Here is a 20,597-nt window from a genome sequence, read left to right as displayed (position 1 = left end):
GTCGTCATCTTTCTTGGGTTCAGAGGGTGGTTTGGAGTGTGTCTTTGGTTTAGAGGGTGGTTTTGACACAGTTCTGCCTTGAGACTCAGTATTTTGACGATCAATAGCTGCCTGGACAGCATTGTTGATCAGAGCCTTTAGCTGTGCGCCTGTCAAATGTACTGACGCATTGTCATAGTCATCTTCGTTTGTGTGGCTGTTCTCTCCATTGGGATCCGCCATTGTAACTTGAATCTGTTACAGAAGATAACAAAATTTTTATTTAGGAGATTATTATATGATTGTCTTTTATGACAATTTGTCAACCATGGTACAGAGACCATATTTGGTTAACTTTTTACTTCATTAAATATTAGGATTTGAATATATCCTATTCTAACTATATAAATAGTATTGGCGGCATAAAGCCTAATCATGATGATGTTTTATAATGTTAGCCGAGATTTCAGAGAATCAAAGGCATAGAGAGTTGAACCGTAGTTCTTTTATCTCTTTCTGACAGAGAGTCATAGACTACCACTGTCTTTTGTCTTTATAAGACAATTATTATGGCCCATAGGCACTACACCTCTAATGGATGTTTAAATATAGTTGGCCCGTAGGCACTACATCACTAAATGGATGTTTTACAGTACTGGCCCGTAGGCACTACACCACTAACGGATGTTTTAGTAATATTGGCCCGTAGGCACTACATCACTAATGGATGTTTTAATAATATTGGCCCGTAGGCACTACATCACTAATGGATGTTTTAATAATTCTGGCCCGTAGGCACTGCATCACTAATGGATGTTTTAATATTTCTGGCCCGTAGGCACTGCATCACTAATGGATGTTTTAATATTTCTGGCCCGTAGGCACTGCATCACTAATGGATGTTTTAATAATAATACTGGCCCGTAGGCATTGCATCACTAATGGATGTCTTTATAATACTGGCCCGTAGGCATTGCATCACTAATGGATGTCTTTATAATATTGATCACCTTCATTGGTGATTTAACCCATGATTTATAAATCATTTAGTTGGGTTTTGAAATCCTTAAAGGATTATTGTATAAGAATGACGTGCGTGATTTTAACGAATCACATCTGCCATGAATGTTAACATGCGTACAGAGGTTAACAGGGAATCAGAATCCTTTCAGTTAGGTCGTACCATCTTGACTAGATCTTAACAGACCCCAAGCTAGGTTTCACCTTTTAAGATTCTTTATTTAGGCAGATCAATATAAAAGGAATGGTTTTGATTTATTTTTATATTAAAACAAAACTCATAACATACATTCCAAAATCTCAAATACAATTACATATTGCCCTAAACGGGTCTTTTAAATAGTACATACCTCCAGAGAGGTTTTAAAATAAGTGACAAGTCCACGCAGGGACTAATACAAGATAGGTGTCCATGCAAGGACTAAAGATAAGTCCATGTAGGGACTGAAATACGATAAGTTGTCCACACAGGGACTTATTTTAAAGTAGGCATTACAGTAGCACTACTATTAAGGGCTAGTGGTCACGTTTCTTCTTTTTGCCCTTTAGTAGGTTCGCCAAGCCCTTGAGAAATCCTCGGTGGCTTTTCTTCTCTTCCTCGAACTCTCTCTCCACACGATCTAGTCGATGGAGTATTTCTTCCTGTTCAGGAGGAGAGAATCGTGGTTGTGGCGCTTGATGCGGAACGGGAGGTCTGGGAGGTATTGGATACCCATGAGCTGAGTAATCCGGTGGTCCCATGTTTCCATGTGCTCCGTCAGGGTAGCGCGCATTATATCTAGCCGACACCACATATGGGTCGCGTTCATAGCCGTAGTTGTATTGTGCTTGTGACGGTTCGAACGGGTTGTAAGCCGTTGGACCTGTGTAAGCTGGTATGGGTTGGTCATACCCAAATGGTGGCGAATTTCGTGCAGTAGGTGCGGAGTTCGCCTCCTGTATAGGACTTGAAGGTCCTTCTTCTTGTAGCGGCGGATAGTGGCTACTACTAGAATGTCGAGGAGTGCTGAAGTGGATACCCCCTCCTCCTCGTGTAGACATACGAGCATTTGTCCTCCTACGCCTTGGCGGATCAGGTATAACTGGTTGTGCCGGTGGCGGAGGTGGTGGCGTAACTGCCTCAAAGCGTGAATCCTCAGAGGGATCCTTTGGATGTCTCGATTGCGATGTCTGATGAGATGGTGTGTGGTACCACTCATGTCGGTCAAACAAGGCCATAAAGCTGTCTGGGCCTTGATACTGCGGACCATGATATGAAGATCCATCAGATACTTCTATCGGATGCGTGGGCGTACCACGAGCTGGTTCAGTTGGATCCTCATCTTCCTCCATGGGATCTTCAGAAAAGTGGTCTTGTGGCCCTAGTGGAACAAAACCTGAAGGTTCCTGTATGTAGTCAGCCGGATTAAACTGAGCTACGTAGTATGGAGTAGGGTCGTCATAATTCCGGTGCGAAACCGAACGTTGCAGAGGTATGAAGGAAGGTTGTGGGTTGTTGGGATTATTTTCTGAATCTGGCCCAAAGGAGTGCCGGTAGGATGGCGTCGAGCTGTGCGAAGTGGAATGCCTCGCTGGTTCGTAAAGGTCTCTTCGTCGTTGTGGCTCTTCGCTTCGTGTCATCGAAGGATGTCTTGTACCAGATGGTCCAGCCTCGTTATCGTGATGTGTCACGATTTCTCCTCGGCCTCTACGTCCCCTTCCTCTTCCTCGGAATATAACAGGTGGCATTTTCCTGCTCCAAAACTTATTAAAAATCAAATCGAAAATAAAGACAAAAAGGAGTATTAATCCGAATTTGTCCTAAGTTCTTGTCTAGACTCAAGTATGTGCAATTGTGTCATTGAGATTAAACACAATAGGGTAGTGTTTAATTCACTCAACGTTGGCTCTGATACCAACCTGTCACACCCCGATTTCCACGTGTCTCACCGGTGGGCCCGGTGGGGGATTACCGTGACGATGTTGGCAACAATATAGTCAAACCACACAATTATATAATGCACAGCGGAAGCATAAGATAAATATATAAATTTCAACCTCTGATCGTAATATCAAAATGTATTACAGAAGTTGAATATCCACAGTGGATCGTAATTAATCATAAAATATTGTTCCATCAGATACTGCAATCAAGCTTGCGAGGCTTATCCCGATGCTAGGGAGCTAATACCAGCCAATTACGTTTAGGTACCTGCACTTAATCTTTTTGGGGAAAATACGTCAGTTTACACTGGTAAATACATTCAACTGACACATTTGAAAATGTTTATTAAAATTGATTTGAATGCACAAGGCACAAACTCTTTTATAACTTGGGTAAATTCATAATGATCTTGTGAACGTTTTACATGTTCTTTTATGCGTTCAGTAGCCCGGGTCGTGCCGGGTTAAAGATTTATAGACACACCACGTTTGCGTAAAACCGTAGTACAAAAACCAATGGCTACGTCTTTTAATTTAATGTCGACACTTTATACCGGGTGTACGCCTACACCGGGATGTCGATGGTCGTGGCCATTTCGTAAAATGATGCCAAGGATATCCGGGACAACGGTCATTAAACCCCCCAAAGGCTTATAAGCAACAAAACTGTTTAAATGAGCCGATCATATTTAATCAATTAACCACCTAAGCGATGGAATTATATAATGCTCAATCAAGCGGTATTAATATACCGTAACCCAAGCCCATATAGGGGAAATAAGTTAAAGTATTTACCTTTGCAAGTATTAATCCTTAATTTAGATCAAGTCACCGATAGCTTTTACTGGGGCTCCTAATCTGGAACGAAGGTTTTAATTAACCTCTTAGAATCCTAACGGTCCTTGTATTAGCCGTAGCTTAAACCGGTTGATTCTGATATATAGATATGGTTAATTCGCACGAAAAGGCGAAAACCGAGAATGGAGTATGATTTGGACCCAACAAGTTCAGTGACTTGTTTTATATGGGTTTATAGTTCATACTCTGGATTTTGGGGTTCAAATAATATAATTTGACCCATATCGGCTATTGCACGAAAACTAGTTCCGTGGGCCGTACCGTGTGCGCAAATAGGCGAAACGGTTAACCATAAGAGTCGTACGCTTATTTCCTAAGTCAATATGCCTTAAAAGTATTTTGGTATCAGTAGGATACCTTCCGTAATGCCCGTAACGAGTTTAAGTTAATAATATGCCCCGTAGGGGCTTTTCGGTCATTTTAAAGACTTTAAAAGGGCTTTTCGAGTTCCACAGGGAATCTGAGTTTCCCGAACAGCTTATAGAGCTTAAAATACTTTATTTATTATTTAAAACCAGTGGCAACTGGAATCGGGTCAAAAGACCTTGTAGAACTCCCGTTTTGGCCAAAAAGGGCATATTCGGTATTTACCGAACCGTAGCCATAACCGCAGGTTATGAGCAAGGTAAAAATTATTAAAAATCTTTAAAATTCCCAAAATATTATTTTACCACAGTGGGTAAAAGTTTTGGTGACGAAAACTTGGGTTAGATGGGCGTTATGCTAATTGCGCCGTTAATTACAAAACTTTCTTAAAAGTGCGCCTTTTAGCATAACTCTCATTCTAGACCTCGGATTGACGTGAAACTTTAAGGACATGCTTATAATTTAATAAGCAAGGTTTTGGTCCGTTCACGTGTCCGAAATACTCGTTTTAAATTTTAAAAGGCCGTTACGGTCAACTTTTAGGCGAATGACGGAAATACGTAAAAGACTCGGATAACTCATGAACCGACCACAGAGGCGTATACCAACATGTGACCTGGTCCTAAGAGAGTCCTAAGGTATATTTATACCTCACTAAAACGGGTCAGAACTGAAGTCAAAGCAAAAGTCAAACTTATGCGACTTTCGGCTCCGAACCGGTTCTATATAGTAAATGATCGATTCAAACGAGCGCAAACATGTTTATATACTTATTATCATGTTTTATGATTATCAAAACAGGTTCCATAACATATATATTACAGATTATGCATAAATCGCTAAAATAGCTTTCTGTTGACTTTTTAACCGCACGTTTGACTCGACATTTGACATAGTTAGAGTGGTGATCAGGGGGAACCATTTTAGAGGTTTATTACCCACGTAAATACCAACTCATAACCACTTTTGATTCGTCATAAGACTGAACCATTACTGATTTATTGTAAAGTCAAACCGTAGTTACGACGGTTTGGTTCTTAGCCATTTACTAAGGAAATGTGACACCACAAAGGGTTAGATCACTTACAGAAGTTGTGTTCTTGCTTATGGAGCAGAGAAGAGGACTTGAGAGCTTTTGAAATGATCAGAGGTGTGTGTTTTGATGTTGTGAATGTTATGTTGCATACTAGTGCTATTTATAGCAAATGTCATGGCTCAAGATCATTACACACAACTCTACAAGTGCCCTTGGATGAATGGCAGGTGTATTAGAGGGTTATGGGTCGAGTAGGGGGCACCCATGCCTTATTGATTGAGGTTTGGTCGTTCATAAGCTCCAAAAGCCATGTAGTTACAACAATTCTGCATCTGGGCACTTTACGCGACCCGCATGGGAGTTCCCATGCACTTTAACGCGGGTCGCTTAAAGTTCAAATATCAGGCGTGTTATTTAGGAGGCTCGCGGCCCGCCTACACTTAAGCCTAACCTTCACGCGGGTCGCGAGAAGTCTGTTTTTCAGATTTTTAAAATCTTTTGTCATGATTATCAGAATCCGGTAATTAATAACGAAATCTTTCGTAATGATTTACCTGACCTTTCGGTTTTGAAGGGGTAACTTTGCGGTTTGGCCCTCGGTTATTTACCGATAGGGGCCTCGTGTTATTTACCCGCATTATAAAGTCCCCGGTTTATTTATTTAATTATTCTGAAAGCCTTAACTTTCATTGTTGACGCTTTTAACCCTTCTTCTACGAATTCGATCGTAACTTTCTCGTTTCATATCGAAACTTCGCGAAATTCATATATATTATTTTAGTGAGGGTATAATACTGTTACAAAGTCTTTGGAACGTTAAAGGGTCACTCAGAGGTATTATTAAACATGTTGACACAGTTAACCCCTGTAGTTTGTAATCTCTCACTTTCTTCCGCGTTTTGTATTTGTACGATCTATAATTTATTCGTTTGAAGGTTTAAGCATTATTTAGGGATACTATACAGTATATTTACCCTTGTTGACATTTATAACCCTCGAATTTATATACTTTCAAGGTTTGTCAAAATTAGTCCTTTATTTATTATAGATGCCACGTGTAAACAAATGACACGTGTTAACACATCATTGGACACAAAAATTCGAGGTGTTACAAGACCCGACAAGTTTGAATACTTGTATAATATGGGTATACTAAATGCATTCTGGATTTTGAGATAAAAATGATAACGTTTGACCCGTTTCGGTCAATTTACGCAAACTAGTTACGTAAACCGAACCGAACGCTAAAAGGGCGTTACGGGTAGCCAAAAGAGTTAAATGCAAGTTCCCTGAGATAATATGCTTTAAATATGATATAATATCAGTAAGTTATGTTCTATTATGCCCCGAATGATTTTAAACTTAATTTATGCCTTAGAAGGGCATTTTGGTCATTTAAAAGATTATAAAAGAGTTAAATTAGAAATCTGAGTTACAGGTCTGGTTTATACAGTAAATATACTTAATTTGTCATGTTATAACAGTAGGGTATGACCCATATACCAAACTTAGCATTTAAAATCAAACTATGCACCGTAGGGGTGTTTTAGTAATTTCACAAGGGCTAAAAATGCCAAAACTGGAAATCTGAGTTCAAACATTTATACTTACTGTTATTATATGAAAATATGCTAAATACATCAGTAGGTATGAGTCTTATATGTTTAAAACGAGTATAACGCCTACTATACGCTAAAAACGCTTAAAATGCGATTTAACGCCGTTTCCGGATTTTCAAAGGAAAGCTGGGATTTTTATATTTCCAGAATACTTAAAATACTTTATTTAACATATAAAGTCAGTAGAAAAAGGTTTCGGGTCAAAAGGATGTATAAAACTCATTTTATGGCTTAAACGGTCATAACCGGCATTAACCGAATCGACTTAGCGACGTATGATCCGATCAGCCAAAAATTAAATAAAAATCATCAAAAATCCCAAAATATTATATAACATCAGTGGGTAAAAAGTTTTATATCAAAACGTGGCCTGAAATGAGTTATACGCGAAATGCGCCGTTTATGTAACTTTAAGATATAGTTTTACGCTATTGGCCATAACTCAAAATCTGGACCACCAACTGGTCTCAAATTTTCGGTGCAAGTTTATAAATTAGAAATAAAGATTTCTACTCTTTCACTTTTCCAAAAATCACGTTTTATATCAAAAAGGGCAAAATAGTCAACTTTAAGCATAAATCGGAAACATGCAAGTGAATCGGCTAAGTATAGACTCAAGATGTAAAAATTCCAGAGAGTTATTCTAAAATAAAAATGGTCAAAAATAAGCTCCAATACAGATCTCAAACATGCATGTACGGATCCGAATCGATAGTCTACGAAAAAGTCGTTTTACAAGACTTTCGGTTCCGATTCGTATTTATACTAAAGATTGTCGAGTTGATTATGATAAAACACATTCTTATGTTCATTATAAGTTATTTATGATGATCAAACTGATTGCATGTCATCTACATTACCATTTAAGCTATTTTTCGCAAAAACGATTTTTGTTTGACTTTTTAGAAACAACTTTGACTCGACAAATAGTATGCTTAGAGTGGGAATCAGAGAATACCCTTTTGAGGGTTTGTTTCCCACATAAATACCAACATATCAGTGGTTTCAATTTGAGAAATGACAGAGCCAAACTCGTTTAATCGAAAAGTCAAATTATAAGAACAACGGTTTGACTTTTAACTAATAATCAAAGCAAGAACGAATTATAAACTGATATGAAGGCTTACAAAGGTCCTAATGAAGCTTAGTTCACACTTAGAGGCTGCCTTGTCGTTCAGAATTGCTCCAGAAGTTGCCTTGAGAGTTCTTGAAGATGTGTGTGTTCTTTGTTTACAAACAAGTGCCTCAAAAAGTGGTGAATGATCTGATTAAATGGGGAATTCAGGAGATATAGAGAGCTCACAGTAGCCTAGGCATGCAAGGGAGCTGATTGGAGCAAAAGAGAGGTGCACACAGCAGGTTCCAACTCAAATTTCGGACCCAAATAACTGAATTCGCGAAACTATGATACTGGGCACCTTATACGGACCGCAAGGTCCTCTCCATACGGTCCGCAAGGGACCTGGTCAGGTCAGCAACTTTCTATAATTGGCAGCTTTGGCCCCTGACCTTCGTACGCGATGTTTTGCTGCTTATCTTGACTCGTAAACCCCCAAACTTGGTTTTAAGAACCTTGGGACATTTACCAACATGGTAATGTCCTCGGAAAACTTTGCGCTCAACCGAAAAGCCATGAAATTCGACGTTGACGCTTTTAACCCCTCAAGTACGGTTTTGGCCATAACTTTCTCATACGTTATCGAAACTTCATGAAATTTTTACCGCATATTCTAGTGAGTATATTTTAGCATTACAAAGCTTCGGGTCTGCCAAAAGTTCACTCAGAGGTATAAATTCAACATGTTGACACTTTTGGCCCCTATAGTTTTTAATTCCTCACTTTTGGGCATTTTCCGCTTCGTATGATCCATGAACCATCCGTTTAAGGTTATAAACATTATGTAGGGTTATCATAGAGTCTATTTATCCATTGTTGACACTTTGGACCCTTACGTTCCATAGTTTTCACCGTTTGTCATTTTTAGTCCCTTTAAAGTTTGTTTTCACATACCGGAACCTTATTACACGTGTCAAGACATTATTGGACGAAATTTTTCGAGGTGTTACATCCTCACCCCCTTAAAAGAAATCTCGTCCTCGAGATTTACTGAAACAAATGAGGATATTTCTCTTGCATCGTGGATTCCACTTCCCACGTATATTCGGGACCTCTACGGGCATCCCATCTGACCTTAACAATAGGCACGTGCTTCCTTCGAAGCTTTTTCACCTGTCGATCCTCAATCGACAAAGGTTTTTCCACGAACTTCAAACTCTCATCTATGTGTATATCTGTATGCGGTATAACCAGTGATTCGTCAGCGAAACACTTCTTCAAATTACAGATGTGGAACACATTATGAATAACGCTAAGTTCTTCAGGCAAGTTTAACTTATAAGCAACTGACCCGACACGTTCGATGATCTCGAAAGGTCCTATATATCTCGGGCTTAGCTTGCCTTTCTTTCCAAATCGCATCACACCCTTCCAGGGCGATACTTTAAGCAATACCTTATCACCTACATCGAAGTGAAAATCCTTGCGCTTAGGATCCGCATAACTTTTCTGCCTATCCCTGGCAGCTTTCAAACGATCGCGAATCTGAAGATCTTGTCTGTCGTCTCAAAGACGATATCTGGTCCTGACAGTTGGACTTCTCCAACTTCTGCCCAACAAATGGGCGATCTACACTTTCTACCGTATAAGGCCTCAAAAGGCGCAGCTTTTATGCTGGAATGGTAGCTATTGTTGTAGGAGAATTCAATCAGTGGTAGGTTCTTATCCCAACTACCACCCAAATCGATCGCACATGCACGAAGCATGTCTTCCAAAGTTTGAATAGTACGCTCACTCTGACCATCAGTCTAAGGATGATAAGCCGTACTAAAATTCAAACGAGTGCCCAATGATTGTTGGAAACTTTTCCAAAAATGCGACGTATATCTAGTATCTCTATCGGAGATAATAGATATAGGTATACCATGTAGCGCTACAATCTTATCAACGTATAATTGAGCTAACGTATCGGAGCTATACGTCTCCTTGATGGGTAGAAAATGAGCTGACTTAGTCAGTCTATCTACTATGACCCATATGGTATCATTTCCCTTTTTCGTCTTCGGCAACTTGGTGATGAAATCCATTGTCACCATTTCCCATTTCCACTTGGGAATTTCAGGTTATTGAAGCAAACCTGACGGCTTCTGATGCTCAGCCTTGACTTGCGCACAAGTCAAACATTTAGCTACATGCTCAGCTACTGACTTTTTCAAACCAATCCACCAGTAGTTTTCTTTTAGATCCTGGTACATCTTATCAGCTCCAGGGTGAACGGAATATTTAGAGCTGTGGGCTTCCTGGAGGATAACATCCCGAGGTCCTCCATAAACTGGAACCCATATTCGTCCGTTTAGTCGTAGCATTCCATCTTTGTCGCAGGATAACTGCTCCTCAGTTACTCCTAACTTCTCTGCCGGATAGTTAGCTTCCGACACAGCTTCCTTCTGTGCAGCTAACACCCTTTCATTCAAATTGTTCCTTATCTAAATGCGCTTGGCATTGATTCTGATCGGTTTCACCCTTTCCTTTCTGCTTAAGGCGTCGACAACCACATTTGCCTTGCCTGGATGGTATCTTATCTCACAGTCATAATCATTTAGAGTTTCCATCCATCGCCTTTGTCGCATGTTCAATTCCTTCTGATTGAACAAGTGTTGAAGACTCTTGTGATCCGAATAAATTATGCACTTGGTTCCATACAAGTAATGTCTCCATAGCTTCAAAGCAAATACAACTGCACCCAATTCCAAATCGTGGGTGGTGTAGTTCTTCTCATGCACCTTGAGCTGGCGAGAAGCGTAAGCAATGACTTTGCCTCTCTGCATGAGCACACAGCCCATACCAGTGTGCGATGCATCGCAATACACTATGAAATCTTCTATGCCATCGGGCAATGTCAACACTGGAGCATTGCTCAACTTCTTCTTCAGGATGTCGAAGGATTCTTGCTGCTTAGGGCCCCAATCAAACTTAATCTTCTTACGAGTCAACGAAGTTAGGGGCGCAGCAATTTTTGAAAAGTTCTCGATAAATCGCCTATAATATCCTGCCAATCCGAGGAAACTGCGAATCTCGGTAGGAGTCTTCGGCTCCTGCCAGTTCATGACTGCTCCTACTTTAGCGGGATCTACTTGGATACCACGCTCGCTTACTACATGTCCAAGGAACTGGACTTCTCGAAGCCAAAATTCGCACTTCGAAAATTTGGCATAAAGCTTCTCTTGATGCAGAAGTTTGAGAATACAAAGAAGGTGTTTCTCATGGTCAGCTTGGCTCTTCGAGTAGATAAGGATGTCGTCAATAAAGACGATAACGAATTTATCTAGATAGGGCTTGCAGACACGATTCATGAGATCCATGAATGCGGCTGGTGCGTTAGTGAGCCCAAACGGCATCACTAGGAACTCGTAATGTCCATAACGAGTCCTAAACGCTGTCTTGTGCACATCTTCGTCTTTGACCTTCAGCTGATGATAACCTGACCTCAAGTCAATCTTTGAGAAATAGCTTGCTCCTTGCAACTGATCGAACAGATCGTCGATCCTGGGTAACGGATATCTATTCTTAATAGTGACCTTGTTAAGCTCACGGTAATCGATGCACAGACGCATCGATCCATCCTTCTTTTTAACGAACAAGATTGGCGCTCCCCAAGGAGACGAGCTAGGTCTAATGAAACCTTTAGCTAACAAATCATCCAACTGCGTCCTCAACTCCTTCATCTCCGTTGGTGCCAATCTATATGGTGCTCTTGCTACAGGCGCAGCGCCTGGAATGATGTCTATCCGAAACTCCACTTGCCTATCTGGTGGCAAACCGGGTAGTTCTTCAGGGAATACTTCAGGGTATTCTGAGATAACAGGGATATCTTCAATCTTCGTCTTCGGTTCATCAATGGTAACTTGTGCCATATAAATGACACATCCCTTCTGCATGCATCTGGATGCCTTGAGCATGGACACTTGCTCAGGCAATCCATGCTGGGTATCTCCTTGAATAGTGAGTGACTCACCAGACGGAGTCTTCACTACTACTTGCTTTCTTTTGCACACAATCTGGGCTTGGTTTTGCGCTAACCAATCCATGCCTATCACTATATCGAATCCAGCTAGCTTAAAGGGAAGCAAGGATAACGGGAAAGAATGATTCCTAATGGATATAACACATCCATCTAGAACAGTCGAGGCGGTTTCTATGGTTCCATCGGCTAATTCCACATCATATTTCACACTTAAGGTTTTAACAGGAAGGTTTAACAATTTACAAAACTTATCATCTACAAATGACTTATCAGCTCCTGAATCAAATAGGACTCTAGCAAAAACACCATTTACAAGAAAAGTACCTGTAATGACGTTGTCGTCTAGAACTGCTTCCTTGGCGTCCATTCTGAAGACTCTCGCATTAGTCTTCTTTCCTTCATCGGCTTTCTTTGCATTCTTTGGGCAATTTGGTCGGATGTGCCCTTTCTCGTTGCAACCAAAACAAGTTGCGTCCTTAATCTTCTTGCAATCCAAGGCTTTATGGTCTGTGGACTTGCAGATTCCACACCGTTTCTCTTGAGACTGGGATTTCGCTTCCAAACGACATTTCCCAAAATGGTGTCTCTTGCAGGTCTTGCATCTGGGTTTTTCACCCGATTGATGATCTCCCTTCTTACTTCCCGACCCTTTCTTATGGTCGTTGTTCCCTCTGTGTCGTTTCTCCGATCTTCGTGAGGTGTCATCCTCACGTTTCCTCTTGTTTTCCTCTGAGCTCTTCATAGCTCTCAATCTGACTACATCTTGAGTGAGGGAGAGGGATAGATCAGCTACTGATCTGAATGTCGTAGGCCTTGATGCCTTAACGCTCGCCTTTATCTCCGGTGCCAGACCCCCAATAAAACGAGCGATCCTTCGCGGCTCCAGGGTCACCAAATACGGCACTAATCGGGATAAGGTGTTGAATGTAGTAAGATATGCCTGACAATCGAGGTTCTTCATTACCAGAGATACGAAATTCGACTCAATCCTTTCGACCTCATGCTGCGGGCATAAATTCTCTTTGATTAGGGCTACAAACTGATCCCATGTCATGCTGTACAGAGCGGCCTTACCGGCAGCTTGTAGAAGAGACTTCCACCATGCTAGAGCATCTCCCTTGAATGACTGGGACACGTACTTCACAACGTCCCTATCAGCACACCCGCTGATGTCAACAACTGTATCCATCTCATCAATCCATGTCATGCAGTCAACTGCTCCTTTTTCCCCAGTAAAATCCCTGGGTTTGCATGAAACGAAATACTTGTACGTACAGGACTTGCTGTGCGTATCATGCTTCAGCTTGATTTCTTGCTTAGGAATACTGCTGTGGTTGGAGGAGTGATTATCCCTCTCATCCTTCTTCGGCTCATTCTTCTTAGGAGGTGGCTTACTATGAGCCTCTGAATGAGTCTTGGGCTTGACGTGCGTTACAGTTCGGGTCCTACTCCGAGTCCCGCTAGATTCCCTGAATTGCCTATCCATAGCTTTGGCAACAGCGTTTTCAACCAGTGCTTGCAGTTCCGCACCAGTGACGTGAATCTTTGTATCATCTGGGTGTTCTCCAGAATGACTGTTGGTCTCCTCCGATTTGGCCATGTAGCTTTAAGCTACATAAAAGGACAAGGTCTTATTTAGAAATCTAACAGTATTATCGTTCTAGACGATTTATTAACCATGGTATTAAGAACCATAATAGTTAATTTATTAAATTTCATTCAGGGCTTTTATTAGCAACTATATTATGGAATGAAATATATATATTGGCACAATAGGCCTAGTCACTTCGGACAACTTCTAAATTATAAATTTAGATTTTTATAGGATTAAAATTTGTATAATTAAACAAGTAATCCTTTACTTGGCAGGGGGTCATAAACCACAACTGCCTTTATGACATAGTCATAACCCGTAGGTATCAAGTCATAATCAGACTTGTATACAGATATAATCTGCAGATAATTTATTAAAAAGGTGACATGTGTGATTTTACAGATCACGCTTAGCCAGGAATGTTAACATGTTTACAGATGTTAACAGAGATTTGAATCTTTTCAACCAGGTTTTACCATATTGGCCAAGCCTGTTAATAAGACATTCAAGCTAGGTTTTACCTTACTAAGATTCTTATTAAATGGCAAATAATAAAAAATAATTTGATATTTTCCATTTATTTGAATATTATATTCATGCACATAAATAAAATGAAGAAAAATTTTAAATTAACCATTTTAATTAAAGTAAACTAGTACAACTTTGCCCTAAACGGGACTTTTCTCAAATAGCATGCCCGCGCAGGGGCTAAACCAAATAACAGACAAAACAAACAAAACAAACACACGCAGGGGTTAAACAGAAACAACATACCCACGCAGGGGTAGAATAAGAGAAATATACCCACGCAGGGGTAGAATACAGGAATAAATGTCCTCGCAGGGACATGAGTAAATGAGCTAATCAACCAAAGGATTTTAATAATCCTTCTTACTCTTACCCTTGATTAAGTCAACCATCTTCTTGAACATACCGCGGTTGTGTCGGCGATCATGTTGCAATTCCCGTCGCACGTCGTGTATCCCTTGCAGGATTTCTTGGACTTGCGGTGGCGACATCATCGGCGCCGGCGGCGGTGGCTGATATTGCGGTGGCTGTGGAGGCTGCGGCTGCTGGTACCCTTGCGGTAAGTACCCAAAAGCTGATTGTCCCGTAGCCCAGGGACCTCCAAAAGCACTCTCCTGGTTGAGAGGGTTGTAGCCTGAAGCTAACCAGTAGGGATCTCCCGTATAATCATAACCGGGAGGAAAAGTCGGCTCGAAAGGGTTGAACTGTGCTGCGCTAGCATACGCAGGGATGGGCTCTCCAAAGTTCTGCGGCGGTAGTGGCGCAATAGGCGCAGAAGAAACCTCTGAGACGGGATGCGGAGACTCTCCCATCTCTGACTCCTCGTGGAGCGGCGAGTAGCGGCTGCTACCTGAATGTCGAGGGGTAGCAATGCGAATCCCCCCTCGCGTAGACATACGCGCGTTCCTCCTTGGCCTTTGAGGCGGAGGAGGCAAAACCGGTGGTGGTGGTGGCGACGGAGTGACCACGTCGCGCCAGAAGGCCTCAGATGGGTCCTGCTGCAAAGGCGGCTGCTGAAGCTGCTGCTGCTGAGATTGGTGCTGCGAATGCACGGGGGAACTGTGATAAGACTGGTGCATGGGAGAGTTGTGGTGGCTGGGGGTATAAAACCAATCGTGCTGCTTAAACCTCTCCTCGTAGCTGTCAACACCATTGAATGGTGATCCCCTGTATGGTGACCCATCCGATATCTCAATGGGATGGTTAGGCATGCCGGACGGCGGCAGGGAAGGGTCAGTGTCCTCGTCGACCTCCATCTCGTTACCACCAGAGAAGTGGTCTTCAGGTCCTAGTGGGTTATGACCCACTGGTTCATCCAAGAAAGCATCAGGGTTATACAGGCCCTGATAAACTGGTGCTGGGTAGTGGTGAGGTGACTGGTGTAATGGAATGAAAGATCCATGGGAGTCGTGGGGCCCATTTTCAGAATGAGGCCCAAATGAGTGGGGTAGGGATGGCGAGGTACTCAATGATACCGAGTGCCTGGCTGGCTCGGCGAATGATCTCCAAAGATCATGGGCTGCAGTGTTGTGCGACGCTGATGGGGCTCGCCTGTGCGAAGGCCCTGCCTCGTGGTCATGTGATGTGGCGAATCCTCCTCGTCCTCGCATACGTGGCGGCATGATGAACCTGTTAAAAAAAATCAAACAAGTTGCACAACAAAATATATATAAGACAAAGCTAACAATAATTAAAAATAAAATAAACGAAATTTTGAACATTTCCTAAGTTCTTTGTCTAGACTCGAAAATCGAGGAATGTGCAATTGTGTAGCTGAGATCAAACACAAAAGACTAGTGTTTAATTCACTCAGCGTTGGCTCTGATACCAACCTGTCACACCCCGATCTCCACGTGTCACCGGTGGGCCCGGTGTGGGGTACAGTGACGTGGTTGGCATCGTCATAGACAAACAACACAATATAATAATGCACAGCGGAAGCAGAAATAGATTCATTTCAACTTTAATTAAAATGTAATAATAAACATCATAAGTAGTTGAAACGGATCCACAGGCGGATCAATGAAATAAGATAAATTGTTCAACAGTTTATTTGTCGTCCGAGCTTGCGAGACTATAGTGGACGCTCTTAGGAAACAGCCAGCCTAGTTCGTTTAGTACCTGCACTTAACCTTTTGGGAAAAATACGTCAGTTTACACTGGTAAATACAAATCAACTGACTCATTTTGAAAATGATTGAAAATTTATTTAAATGCACAAGGCATAAATATTTTTATTAACTTGGGATAATTATGCAATATAAACTTGTGAACGAATTACATGCTACTCGTACATTTGGTGGCCCGGGATCTGCTGTCCGGGCTAAAGATTAAATGACACACCACATTAAAGAGTTATACACGTCGGGTGTACGCCTACACCCCGTGCTCTGGTCGTGGCCATCTCGTAAGATAATGCCAAGGATATCCGGGACACGGTCAATAACCCCCCAAACCCTTAAAGTAAAACAAGACTGTTTAAACGAGTCGCACAAACTATTCAAGACTGGACACCCAAGGGTGCAGGATTTGTGCGCTCGATCAAGCGGTATTCTATATACCGTACCCCAAGCCCGTATAGGGAAAATAAGTCAAAATGTATTTACCTGAGCAAGTATGAATCACAATTTGTAAGTGTAGGTAGCTTTTACTGGGCCTCCTAATCTGGAACAAAGGTTTATAATAACCTATTAGATTCCTAACGGGTCTTTTATTTAAGCCTAAGCTTTGACCGGTTAGTTTTAAGGACGATACGGTACAAGCGCACGATTAAGCGAAAGACCGGATAGAATGTGATTTAGACCCGACAAGTTTGAATACTTGTATAATATGGGTATACTAAATACATTCTGGATTTTGAGATAAAAATGATAACGTTTGACCCGATTCGGTCAATTTACGCAAACTAGTTACGTAAACCGAACCGAACGCTAAAAGGGCGTTACGGGTAGCCAAAAGAGTCAAATGCAAGTTCCCTGAGATAATATGCTTTAAATATGATATAATATCAGTAAGTTATGTTCTATTATGCCCCGAATGATTTTAAACTTAATTTATGCCTTAGAAGGGCATTTTGGTCATTTAAAAGATTATAAAAGAGTTAAATTAGAAATCTGAGTTACAGGTCTGGTTTATACAGTAAATATACTTAATTTGTCATGTTATAACAGTAGGGTATGACCCATATACCAAACTTAGCATTTAAAATCAAACTATGCACCGTAGGGGTGTTTTAGTAATTTCACAAGGGCTAAAAATGCCAAAACTGGAAATCTGAGTTCAAACATTTATACTTACTGTTATTATATGAAAATATGCTAAATACATCAGTAGGTATGAGTCTTATATGTTTAAAACGAGTATAACGCCTACTATACGCTAAAAACGCTTAAAATGCGATTTAACGCCGTTTCCGGGTTTTCAAAGGAAAGCTGGGATTTTTATATTTCCAGAATACTTAAAATACTTTATTTAACATATAAAGTCAGTAGAAAAAGGTTTCGGGTCAAAAGGATGTATAAAACTCATTTTATGGCTTAAACGGTCATAACCGACATTAACCGAATCGACTTAGCGACGTATGATCCGATCAGCCAAAAATTAAATAAAAATCATCAAAAATCCCAAAATATTATATAACATCAGTGAGTAAAAAGTTTTATATCAAAACGTGGCCTGAAATGAGTTATACGCGAAATGCGCCGTTTATGTAACTTTAAGATATAGTTTTACGCTATTGGCCATAACTCAAAATCTGGACCACCAACTGGTCTCAAATTTTCGGTGCAAGTTTATAAATTAGAAATAAAGATTTCTACTCTTTCACTTTTCCAAAAATCACGTTTTATATCAAAAAGGGCAAAATAGTCAACTTTAAGCATAAATCGGAAACATGCAAGTGAATCGGCTAAGTATAGACTCAAGATGTAAAAATTCCAGAGAGTTATTCTAAAATAAAAATGGTCAAAAATAAGCTCCAATACAGATCTCAAACATGCATGTACGGATCCGAATCGATAGTCTACGAAAAAGTCGTTTTACAAGACTTTCGGTTCCGATTCGTATTTATACTAAAGATTGTCGAGTTGATTATGATAAAACACATTCTTATGTTCATTATAAGTTATTTATGATGATCAAACTGATTGCATGTCATCTACATTACCATTTAAGCTATTTTTCGCAAAAACGATTTTTGTTTGACTTTTTAGAAACAACTTTGACTCGACAAATAGTATGCTTAGAGTGGGAATCAGAGAATACCCTTTTGAGGGTTTGTTTCCCACATAAATACCAACATATCAGTGGTTTCAATTTGAGAAATGACAGAGCCAAACTCGTTTAATCGAAAAGTCAAATTATAAGAACAACGGTTTGACTTTTAACTAATAATCAAAGCAAGAACGAATTATAAACTGATATGAAGGCTTACAAAGGTCCTAATGAAGCTTAGTTGACACTTAGAGGCTGCCTTGTCGTTCAGAATTGCTCCAGAAGTTGCCTTGAGGGTTCTTGAAGATGTGTGTGTTCTTTGTTTACAAACAAGTGCCTCAAAAAGTGGTGAATGATCTGATTAAATGGGGAATTCAGGAGATATAGAGAGCTCACAGTAGCCTAGGCATGCAAGGGAGCTGATTGGAGCAAAAGAGAGGTGCACACAGCTGGTTCCAACTCAAATTTCGGACCTAAATAACTGAATTCGCGAAACTGTGATACTGGGCACCTTATACGGACCGTAAGGTCCTCTCCATACGGTCCGCAAGGGACCTGGTCAGGTCAGCAACTTTCTATAATTGGCAGCTTTGGCCCTTGACCTTCGTACGCGATGTTTTGCTGCTTATCTTGACTCGTAAACCCCCAAACTTGGTTTTAAGAACCTTGGGACATTTACCAACATGGTAATGTCCTCGGAAAACTTTGCGCTCAACCGAAAAGCCATGAAATTCGACGTTGACGCTTTTAACCCCTCAAGTACGGTTTTGGCCATAACTTTCTCATACGTTATCGAAACTTCATGAAATTTTTACCGCATATTCTAGTGAGTATATTTTAGCATTACAAAGCTTCGGATCTGCCAAAAGTTCACTCAGAGGTATAAATTCAACATGTTGACACTTTTGGCCCCTATAGTTTGTAATTCCTCACTTTTGGGCATTTTCCGCTTCGTATGATCCATGAACCATCCGTTTAAGGTTATAAACATTATGTAGGGTTATCATAGAGTCTATTTATCCATTGTTGACACTTTGGACCCTTACGTTCCATAGTTTTCACCGTTTGTCACTTTTAGTCCCTTTAAAGTTTGTTTTTACATACCGGAACCTTATGACACGTGTCAAGACATTATTGGACGAAATTTTTCGAGGTGTTACACATGACCCCCTTTTCATTTTAGCTACTTTTAGGGGTGCAATACATATAACTTATTAAATTCACACAATCAAATGCAAACATGCTTGACACAAACAAACAATCCTTTATACATGCTTAATATGTGATGCTTAGAAATTCATACATGCTATAAGCCATTCTTGCATTATTCTTGTCATTAACTTTCGTACGAGCCTACCGTAACATGTATAGCGCTATAGTAGCACACCGCCAGTATTCTTGTGGTCATGTTAAGTTATACAAAAATGGTCTTGTCGTTGCGACGACAAGATTACACTAGTGGAATCTTTGGGTTGACAATTATGTTATGCATGCCAGTATTGTTATGATATGCCTTAGTATATAATTATGCCATGTGGATTTGTTTAAACCGTTTTATACTTATGGTAGTAATTCAAACTTGTATACTGGCCAATACTTTATGTGTTGACATGTACTTTAATATGTATTGCAAGATCCTGATGATGTTACGTTGAAAGAAATCTAGTATAACGACTAGAAACGCACTTTAAATTTCGTTTATGTTTTGTACCTTGTTTCCTTGTTACAATATGTTGTACTTTGCTTCCAAACTTTGTATTTTTGATTTAGAAATGAAATTTTGATTATTAAATACTTGTCACAAATAATCGTTATGAAGTCTCTTGCAATCTCGTTTTCGTCTCACTCCGATGTTTCCGCCATCGGTTGGGATGTGACACTAGCTCAAGTCAAACTGTTACTGTTCGAGAAACTAACGGCAACTGAGTTATCACAGTAAAGCTTCAATGGTCTAGAAATGGAATTAACCATTCTGAGTCTAGTGATCAGATTATTAATTAACATTCCATGACAGGTTGCGTTATAAACAACAATGTATCTTGCCATCATTGTAGAAGTTGTGGTTAACTGTTGTTTATGAATCTTCAATGAAATAGGCCTATAGCCCGAAGTGGATTTCTTGTCATCTTTGCACTTGGCAAAGTCAGAATTAGAATAGCCTACCACTTCTAAATGATCACTTATTCTATAAGTCAGTTTATAGTCTTTCGTCCCTTGCAGATATCAAAGTACTTTCTTAGCTGCTTTCCAGTGATCTAGGCCATGATTAGTTTGATAACGATCTAACATTCTAGCAATATAAGCGATATCTGGCCGAGTACAAACTTGAGCATACATAAGAATCCCAACTTACTAACGCATAAGGTATCTGGCTCATTTGC

Source organism: Helianthus annuus, chromosome 9 (assembly GCF_002127325.2).
Source record: "Helianthus annuus cultivar XRQ/B chromosome 9, HanXRQr2.0-SUNRISE, whole genome shotgun sequence".
Lineage (NCBI taxonomy): Eukaryota > Viridiplantae > Streptophyta > Magnoliopsida > Asterales > Asteraceae > Helianthus > Helianthus annuus.
The sequence above is the reverse complement of the archived record's forward strand: the minus strand, read 5'-3'. Positions refer to the sequence as shown.